Here is a 10,260-nt window from a genome sequence, read left to right as displayed (position 1 = left end):
TCCACACCGGGCAGTGGGGTGGGGAGGGGAGACAGAGCCCAGACACGGAGCAGGGGTGCAAGGGGGCCAGGGCCTGGGGGGTGGAATAGTTTTTATGTTAACTAGATTAAAAAAGGGTTTGAGGACTGCTTTTGTAATAGTTTTTTATTACCAGAAAGAAAGGAGGAAGGGAGGGAGGAAGAAAGAAAGAAGGACTCCCTGGTGGTCCAGTGGTTAAGAGTCTGCCTTCCAGTGCAAAGAAATGGGTTCGATCCCTGGTTGGGGAACGAAGATCCCACATGCCACAGGGCAACTAAGCTTGAGCACTGTAGCTACTGAGCCTGTGCATTCTAGAGCCCAGGCTCTGCAATGAGAGACGCCCACACACCACAACTAGAGAAGCTTGCATGCCTCAATGAAGACCCACTGCAGCCAAAATTAAATAAATAAATAAAACCATTTTTGGAAAAAGAAGAAAGGGAGGGAGGGAGGGAGAGAAGAGGGAAGAAGAAAGGAAGAAAGGAAAACTACATGTTCTATTAGCAGCTAAGCACGAAAACCCTGATACTGGGAAAGACTGATGGGAAATGGAGACCAGGGCAGCGGAGGACGAGATGGTCGGATGGCATCACCAGTTCAATGGACACGAATCTGAGCAAACTGGGAGATGATGAAGGACAGGGAAGCCTGGTGTGCTGCAGCCATGGGATCGCAAAGAATTGGATAAGATTTAGCGATGAACAATAACAACAAGCACTTTTATTTTCACCACTGTTAATAAACAAAAAATCTGCAGAGCCTGAAGGTAGGACAGTTCTCGCTCTCTGTTTAGGAAAGACCTGTGGGTTCCATCACCCTTAGGCCGGTGCACATGCAGTGAGAGTTTCCAGCTGGAGGCGGCTCCGTGACCAGGAGCTCAGCTGCATAGGTGAGGTTTTATTTCTTGAGCTGACAGTGGTGGATGCTGTGGTGATCACCGAACACTTCTTGGACCTTCTTGACGATCCTAAACATTTTTACAGTTTAGCACGGGAGTCACTAATGCTCCCCAGCTGTCCACTAAAGCGGGTCTGAGGTCCCAGGCCATACTCATCCAATGACAGGACCATGGTCCTTGCAGCCAACCTAATTCCCTTTCACCACAGGCTCCTTGTCTGCACAGCCCTGAGGAGGGGGTCTCCCTCCCTACTGAGCCAGTGCACAGCCCTCTTTGAACACTTCTCACTATGGGAAGGTCCTGCTTCGTGAAGAGTTCTTCCACCTGCTGGAAATCAGTGTGCATGTGAATACAGATGGCCAGGGAAACCCTCAGGTCTTTGAGGATGTCAGACCCCTGCCTTCCTCACCCCAATTTTTCTTTCTCCAGGCAAAACCTTAGGCTGTTTATGCAGACAGGTAAACTATATTGGCTTCAGGTGTATCACAAGCTTCAGGCATAGCTGGATGCAGGTGCCCAGCTGGTGTTTCTGTGTGTTTCAGCGCTGCTCTCCAACATGTTGGCTTTATCCTCAGGCCCACAGCCATCCAGCTTCACATTCCCTGGAGGTTCTAGCGAGGCTCGATGCTCCCTGCAAAACTGCCAGCAGGCTTGGGTCATGTGGCCATCCCTGAACCTGCCACTGTGGCCTGGGAAACAGAGCACTCTGATTGGTTAAACCTGCATCACAGGAGCATCAGTGCATCCCAGAGGCAGTGTCAGCCCCGGCTGAACCACGTGGGCAGAAAGTGTGAAGGAATGCTCCCCCCGAGAAATCAAGGTGTTATTACCACCAAGAGACAAGGTGTGTAAGTTAGACCAAGGTTCTGTCCCAGAGATCCGCAGCAGCTGAGCCAAGGTGGAACTTTATCTTCCCTGACGTTCCTTAGATGCGATCAGTCCTGGGCTGATGCGACTCTTTCTGACAGTGGGCCCCAGCAGCTGAGTATTATCCACATTGGATGTAAAAGCTGTGAAAACACGACCACATTTGCTGCTGCTGTCCTGGCCACTTATAAACTCAGTTCCCACTCAAACATCCGTCCTGCTCAGCAGGTCTCCTCGCCTCTGCCCTCAGGATCTTTTCTGTCCAAGTCACATATACAAGTTGATGACAAAGGAAGTCTTCACATCTTGCTGAAGCTGTAGAATGTTCTGAACTTGCTGGGAGATGATGCTGGAGAACTCAGGGATCCCGCAGACAGTCTCTGACAAGCTGAGGCTCTTTCTTGCTCCACCAGCAATGTGTGAAGAATGAGAACACCCAGCTTGAAGGACAACACTGTACTCCAGAGTGAGTTGAATGTCACAGAACTCAGAGGCATGCGGTGCACAGGGTGCTTTGAGTAGTTAGTGCTCGAAGGGCCAAGGAAAGACCCCTGGGCATTTCTGTGGGAAAACCATTCCTCCTCCAATGAACTTTTCTGCATTCTGAGAATTAGTACATTAATCTAAGAATTAGCAAATTAACCTAAATTTTGTTTGCTGGAAGATAAAATGTAGGTATTTTCATAGCTTCATTTTTTTCAAAATAAAATCCCAACTGAACAGTTTTCTTCTGTTACTAAGAAATGCTCATTCCCAGTGGCAGGGGATTTGCGGTCAAAGCGTTTTTTTTCTTGGGCTCATGAGGCCCCCAGCACGGGTCCAGACTCTGGGTATCTTGAGGGTGGGGCCCACGTTGGGTCATTCCTGGAGAGAAGTCTGGAATGGGCGTGGCTCCATGCCTGTGCATTAAGTGGGGGAGTGAATGGGCGTGTGATGGGGCCCAGGGAGTCCTGGGCACTGGCAGAGCCTCCCAGCCCTGCATAGCCGAGCAGGGCTATCACCTCCTCCTCACCTCTCTGCTGGAGGTGGGAGGCCCAGGGATCTCTCCTGCCCTGCTCACCATCAAAGTCCCCAGGCAGAGGGGTGCCTCCTCCTCTCCCGCCTTCCTCGTGGGGGTGGTGTAGCCTCAAGGGCCTGACTCACCGGGTGGGGAGGAGCCCCAGAGCGAAGTCTCCCAAGGCCACGCCCCTTTAGGGGTGCAGCCAGGCTGTGCTGTGGGTGCGGGGCAACTGGGCCAGTCCCGGCTGCCTTCTACCTTGCTCCTCTGTGACTGAGGGTTTCCTGCTCTCTCCAGGCCTCTGTTTTCTCCTCTACCAAACGGAGGTGAGCCTCGACTTCGCAGACCCCAGTGCGCAGGGCCTGGCACGTAGACGCCGGCTCCGTCCTCACCGAGGGCGGCCCACGGCACGCCCCGCACAGGTGGAGACGATGCCGGTGTAGGCACGCCGCAGCCCTGGAGCATGTCCTCCCCGGGGAGGTGGCTGGCTGGGCACTGAACTCAGGCGGGGCCCTCGGACACACCTGCAGCCACTCCACTCTGCATGCCCCGTGCCCGGTGCTGCCCCTCCCTGTGCTTGGTCTCCTGAACCACGGATGACCCGACTGGCCGAGGTGGAAGTGGAGGTAGGCCACTGACAGGCCAGTCCCTCGGGGTCTGGGCTTCTGTCTGGAGGTGGATCCCCCTTCCCTGTCTCCCAGCCCTTGGGGACCTCTCTCCCCCGAGACGAGTCACTGTATGCTTCTGACCAAAGAGAAAACCCAGGGGAAATTGGAGGCCAAGGCAGAACTGAAGAACTGAATCTTAAGACCCCTGGGGAGAGGGGATGGTTTCTCAAATCCAGTGCCTTGGGGGGCAGTTCGTGATTTAAATGTGGGTGTGGTTAGACTCCTTAAAGTTATTTTAATTCCAAATCTTTAGACACTGCTCTACCTTCCAATTAAAACAAGTTGGCAGCCTGGATCCCACCTTGGAGCTGCAAGTTCAACACCTTAGTACTAACACTGTCTTTACTGTGTGTCTGTGTTGGGTCCACACCTGTCTTACCTCCTACCTGCATCCCATGAAGGATGATGAGTAGCTTCTCAGCAGAAATCTCCCTGGGGGCTGGCTCTGCTGACTGACCTCTAATGGTGCCCCCAGCAGTCTGAGCCCTCCCCTGCTCAGAAGCCTCCCCTCTCTAAATTAGGCTGCCCAGCCTTCTGAAGAGACCTAAGGAACACTTTCCAGATCTCAGCTGAGCGGTCACATCCTCCAGGAAGCCTTCCCTGACTTCCTCAATTAAGCCTTCCCTGAATTCCTCAGTTTATGACACTTTGTAACTGGGCTCCAGAGCACATGTTTCACAGGTGTCTTTTATATGGCAACCCAGAACCTAACCTAGTGTCTGACCCACAGTGGGCACTCAATTAACATCCATGGGAGAGGTGAACAAACTCACCTGCTATTGACCTTGGATGAGGGATTTACCTCTCTGAGCAATTCTTTGACCTGTAAAATGAGTTGTCATGAGGAAGCATTGAGAGGATGCATGGAGTGTGAGGCTGACCACCGGCTCACAAAGATATCCGGGTCCCAATACCTGGAACCTGTGTGGCAAAAAGGGTGTGTGGGTGGAGGTTCCTTATGCGTGTATGCTAAGCCGCTTCACTCGTGTCTGACTCTTTGCAACCCCAGGGACTATAGGCTCCCAGGCTCCTCTGTCCATGGGATTCTCCAGCCAAGAATACTGGAGTGGCTTGCCATGCCCTCCTCCAGGGGATCTTCCTGACCCAGGGATTGAACCCGCATCTTCTGTGTCTCCTGCATTGCAGTTAGATTCTTTACCCATTGAGCCACCAGGGAAGCCCTGGAGGGTCCTTGTAGACGTGATTAAATTAAGGATGCATTAAATTCAGGATGAGAGAGTCTCCTGGATTTTCCAGACGGCCCACTGGAATCACAAGTTCGAGTAAGAGGAGACAAGAAAGTCAGGAGAGGAAGTAGGAGGTGTGGCAACAGGAGCAATGACTTCCTGTGTATTCTGGCTCCTGGAGGGCAGGCGCCGAGGGGGCAGGACAAGCAGGTGGCCTCCAGAAGGCAGAAGAGGCAAGGGAGAATAGCACTGAAACATGCATATTATCATATGTGAAATATATCGCCAGTCCAGGTTCGATGCATAAGACAGGGTGCTCAGGGCTGGTGCACTGGGATGACCCTGAGGGACGAGATGGGGAGGGAGGTGGGAGGGGGGTTCAGGATGGGGAACACATGTACACCCATGGCTGATTCATGTCAATGTATGGCAAAAAACCACTACAATATTGTAAAGTAATTAGCCTCCAATTAAAATAAATAAATTAATTTTAACAAAAAAGAAGAGGCAAGGGATGTTCCTCCTGGAACCTCCAGGGTGCATCCCTTCTGACACCTTGCTTTCAGCCCATTGATGCTGATTCTGGACTTCTGCCCTCCAGAGCTGTAAAGAATAAACTAGGGTTGTCTTAAGCCACTACATGTGTGGGTCATTTGTCACAGCAGCCCAAGGAAACAGCCACAGAAGGCACCTGGCGCACGACGGGTGCTCTCAGAATGGCAGCGACTAGTGCCCGGACTGCGCCATCCCCTCCTCCCCCTGGGACACCGCTCTTCTCACCTTCCTCCGAGCTCCCTACTGCCCTGGGTTCTCCCTGGGCAGGTGAGGGCAGGGAGGGCAGGGGCTAGGAGCCCCTGGGTGTACGGAAGCCCTGTCCCCACACCTCCTCCCCTCCCCAGCTTGTGACAGAAAGCACTTCTAACAGAATTCACAGCCTCCAGGCTCCAGGCTTGATGCTCCACACACCTACCTCCTTTAGTCCTCAGGAACCCCAGGAAGTAGGCGCTACTATTGCCTCCATTTTACAGATGAGGAAACTGACACTTAGCAAGTTAACTTGTTTTTTTTTTCCAAACCCTCCCAGCTGGGCGCAGAGCAACCAGACTTAGAAATCGGGTCTGTCTCCCCCAGAACCTGTGCTGAAAACTGCAGTGTCCATCGTCTGATCCTGATTCTGTCCGGCTCCTACCCTTGCCCTGGGCAGTGGGTGGCTGAGCTGGTGGGAAGGGCTCTGGGTGCAGGTCTTGCCTGTAACTTAGCTTGAGACCCTGTGCCTCAGCTTCCTGTAAACAAAAGGAGTGGGTCTGCCCGTCAGGGGGCTGCCAGGATCAGATGACAGGACATGCAGACAGGGGGACAGTCTACAGCATAAGGGCACCCTCCCCACCATGTGTTCTTACCTACAGGTGAGGAGGCTGAGTCCCCTGGGAGCCTGAGGCTTTGATGGCCCTCCAACCACAGGACCAGCAGACCCCAGAGGCTGGATGGGGGCTGGAGACTTTCTGCCTGACCTGGGTGAGTGGAGGCCTGGGGCAGGGACTGCCAGGGGGTCTGTAGGGTCACAATAGGTTCACTCACCCATTCATTCAACATCCCTCTGCCCTGGCTCTGCCAATGGCACTAGGATTGCATCCGAATTCCCCACTAGGCTCAGGTAGCCCTGAAGACCCTGGTCCTCCCCAAGGCTCTGACTTCTGCTGCCCACCGCCTGTCCGCCTCCCCACCCCCGCCCCGTCCCACCTGCCTCAGGGCCTTTGCACTTGCTCCTGAGGCTCCACGTGGCGGGCTCCTTCCGCTCACAGCCAGCTAAGCAACCCCTGCCTCTCACTTCGCCGAGTAGCCCTCACTGCTCCTGGGAGCGGCCTTTTTCACGCGTGCTCTGTCCCTGCCCACCAGGCCGCCAGCACCCGGACGGCAGGGACCACTTGTCTCTGCTCACTCTGAGCCCTCCGAGGTGCCAGTGAGTGAAGAGAGCTCTGCGCGGCGGCGTCCTAGCTTAGAGGTCGGAACGTTTCCCAGACGGGGAAGAGGACGTCACAGGGAGAGCCGTGGTGAGTGAAGGCAGGGGCCTGGCCCCGGGACCCGGCTGCAGCACGGAGCACCCGAGCGCCGGTGCCAGTCCACGTCCTTCGTCCGAGGTTCCGGCCCTGGCCCCCGCGTCCTTGAGGGCCCCTGGGGTCCCCCGGTCCAAACCCCCGCCCCAGGCCCGCAGCGGGCGCGGGCCGCCAGGGGGCGCTGTCGGGGCGCACGGCCCACCTGGCGCCCGGGCGGTGAGCGAGCGCGGCCAGGCGGCCGGGAACTTTTCTCCTCTCGCTCTCGCCGCCTTCTCCCCCCCGCGCACCGCCCGCCGCCCGCTCTTCCTGCGCGGAGGGGACCGCATTTCCCCGCGGCCCTGCGACGCCAGAGGTGCGCGGCCAGGGCCTGGTCCCTGCGCCCTGGGCGCCGCCCCCGCCCGCGGCTGCGCTCGGAAGGCGAGGCGCGGAGCGAGGCGCGGCCGGGCGAGAGCGCGCCGAGCAGGCCGCCTAGTCCGCCGCCCGAGCGCTGGCGCGAGGAGGGGGCGCCGCGGCCCACCTTCCTTCCTGCCTGGCCGCGGGCCGGCCGGGCCGCCGCGCCCCGACCCCTATGGCCGCCTGGACCTCCGGGCCGCGAAGTCGCAGCGCGAGACCCCGGGCCCCCGAGTGAGCGCGCGCCGAGGTGAGCACCGAGGGCCGGGGCGGGGGCGCGGGGCCGCGGGGAAGTCGCTTTGTGTGCGGAGGGCGCGAGGTCACCGGATGGCAGTCTGAGGAGATGCGGCGGGGTGGGGGCGCCCCGCGCCGCGGGACGAGGGCCGGGGCTGGTGCGAGGCGGGGGCGCGAGGATCGAGGGTCGCGCGTGCGAGGGCTGTGCGCGTGCTTGTCCCCGGGGGTACGCCGAGCGCGGGGTAGGGACCGGGGCATTCGCGCCGCGCCGGGACCGGAGGCGAGCTTTGTGAGGGCGTCCGGGTGGGGGGCGGGGAGCCGACTTCTCTGGGGGACTCTGGGCCTATCGGGGCCCTGGCGTGGGAGCCGGGGCAGCGAGGGCCGTGATGGGGAGGGGCGGCGTGTGAGGCCCTCTGGGGAGCCCCCATCCGTGCCCCGACGCGGGCAGGGGCGCCCGGGCCTGTGCGCAGGCCGCGCGACCGGGCAGGAAGCAGCCCGGGAGGCCGGGGAGCTCCGTCTCGGCCAGGCCCGGGGCGCAGGGGCCTTTCGGGGTGACGTCACGGTGGGGGCTCCGGCCACGCGAGTCCCCTGACGGACGGCGGCGCACCACCGGCCAGGTCCTTGGGCCGGCGCCTGGGAGACAGGAGACCCGGAGGAGGACGCGAGGGCTGGGCTCAAGGCGGCGTCGCCAAGCGCGGCGGGGGCGAGGGGGTGGCAGGACGCGGGGGTGACTTTGGAGCCTTGGTTGCTGGGGGCCGCCCAGGAGGGGCGGAGGGGAAGCGAAACACCACGCAGGCCCGAGGCCGTGGCGGCCCCAGCTTCCTGGGGCGCCCGTTTTCCCAGCGAGCGATTTCCCCTCCTGGGCTCTGGGTCGTCCTCAAATCCACGCCCGGGGCCGGAGCGCGGCCCGAGTCGTGCCCTGATCCGGGGAGCCCCCGACGGGGGTGGCGCTGGGGCTCTGGCCCTGAATGAAGACTCTATCCGGAGTAACAATGCGCTTCTGGGGGGCTGGGGGAGGGGAGGCAGCACGCCTGAATGGCGACCCGGGCCTGGGCTTCCCAGGGTTTCCGCAGGCTCTGATCCGGGACCCACGCGGGACCCGCACGGTTCCTTCCACCCGCTCTCCCCCCTGCCATTTGTCTTCCAACGCAGTGGCGTGTGGAGGATTCAAGGGCATTACATCTGGTTGCAATCCAGTTTCATGCCGCTGCTGGGCTGTTAAGACCTCGAGCTGACGTCAAAGCAGGGGAATTACTTCTTTTTATTTTATCTTTTTTTAGTTGTCTGCTGCCCTGGGAAGGGAGGCGGGGTGAGTTAGGCGAGCTCTGATGTGGAGGCGCCAGCGCCCTGGGAGCCTCGGGCTGGGGGCTCTGCTTCTCTGCCCGCACCAGATTCTCCATGCAGACCGACTCTGCCTGGGGTCAGGCCCACCCTGGGTGGGAGCGGCCCTCGCTGCAGACTCAGTGGAGGCCCCTCCCGACTGACCACACGGCTGCGTTTCCAGAGGCTTCCCTGGGACGTGGCTTCGCATCTGGAAACTGGAAAGGAATCTTTTAGTTTCCCACCCCGCCCCCCAACAGGAGCATCCAGGAGTGAGTCTTTAGGAGCAGTGGCCTTTTGGGTGACCCGGAGGGAGTGGACACAGACATTGTGGTTTGGGGGAGCCCCTCACAGTCAGAAGCCTTGGTTCCAGGATTGTGTGTCTGCGGGTGATCCAGAGTGGGCTGAGTGTGACCTTTCCAACAGCCAGGCGTCCTGACAGCTTCCTAAACACAAGGAGGTCACCCACTCTGCCACTTTGGACCAGGAGGCCTGTGCAGCAGGGCCTGGGCTGATTCCTCAGACTCTTGGGTCTGGACTGCGGGTTCCAAGCCCTCACCTGTGACCTGCAGTAAGAAACACATTTCAGGTCCCAGCTTCATTCACGCCCACTATGTGTAACTGAAACGAAAGTCGAGTGAAAGAGCTCTTTCCTCTGTTTTGTGTCCTGGTCTGATATTTTCTGTTCTAGTCTATTTAATTTTTTTAATAGCATTCTGTGACCCCTGAATTGATGTCACGATCTGATTATGGGTCATTCCCAGATTTTGAAAAAACAGGCCTAGAAAATGAGTCTGCTTTCTAGTCACTCGACAAACATGAATTGAGGCCCTGACAGTGTCTCTCTTTTTGAATTACTCAGGTGACACATGAATTTGTTCTCATTGTGAAAAATGCAAATAACCCAGAGGTATATAGGGTATAAGTGCCCCCAGTAACCCCAGTTAACACTTTGAATGTGGTTTGCTGTTCATTTGTGCATACATGTCTCACACACAAACACAGAGCTTCCTCTTACCCCGATCTGGACCATGCCTCGTGCTCTTCTCAGCTCCCCTTTCCCTTCCTGGGGTCATGCGGGGGTCATGGGGGGGTGCTCCAGGGCAAGGTGTTGGGTGATTCCTGGCTTTACCACGTATTGAATGGGTTATCTCTGTACCTCAGTGTCCCCATCTGTACAATGAAGCTAATAACAGTTCCAGCCTCACTGGATTATGGTGAAGCTTTAATGAGTCCACGCAACCCCATGAATCTGAGAACAGTGTTTGTCCCAATAAATGCCAGCTGGCCCTGACACCGTTATTGTCACCACTGCCTTTCCATGGCCATCTGTGTTTGTACCTCATGCTTTAATAGTCACATGTGGCTGTGCATGGATGTCTCTCCCCCGGCCCCCAACATGTGGTTCAGCAGGCAGGACCAGGTAGAGCCCTGCAGGTTGGCAGTGTTCCCATGGGAGAGGCACCTGGGCTTGCGGGCCCACCAGGTATTTCTAGGGCCCACTGTTTCGAAGTCCTGTGCTTAATATTGGAGAAGGCAATGGCACCCCACTCCAGTACTCTTGTGTGGAAAATCCCATGGACGGAGGAGCCTGGTAGGCTGCAGTCCATGGGGTCGCTAAGAGTAG

At 57.7% G+C, this 10,260-nt stretch overlaps 1 protein-coding gene and 1 long non-coding RNA gene across 2 annotated transcripts in view; both read left to right on the top strand.

Annotated features, from left to right (window-relative positions):
• LOC102170729 lies at positions 740–6,710 on the top strand. Its single transcript, XR_310790.3, has 3 exons — positions 740–3,406; positions 6,042–6,150; positions 6,532–6,710. It is a non-coding gene; the product is annotated as an uncharacterized LOC102170729 (long non-coding RNA).
• RAI1 (retinoic acid induced 1) overlaps positions 7,226–10,260 on the top strand; it is a 104,329-nt gene continuing 101,294 nt past the window's right edge. Inside the window, exon 1 of the mRNA XM_018064786.1 lies at positions 7,226–7,329. The gene's annotated coding sequence lies outside the window, so the exon portion shown is untranslated. The remainder of the gene's footprint in view (positions 7,330–10,260) is intronic.

Source organism: Capra hircus, chromosome 19 (genome assembly GCF_001704415.2).
Source record: "Capra hircus breed San Clemente chromosome 19, ASM170441v1, whole genome shotgun sequence".
NCBI classification, from domain to species: Eukaryota; Metazoa; Chordata; class Mammalia; order Artiodactyla; family Bovidae; genus Capra; species Capra hircus.
The sequence above is the reverse complement of the archived record's forward strand: the minus strand, read 5'-3'. Positions and strand labels throughout refer to the sequence as shown.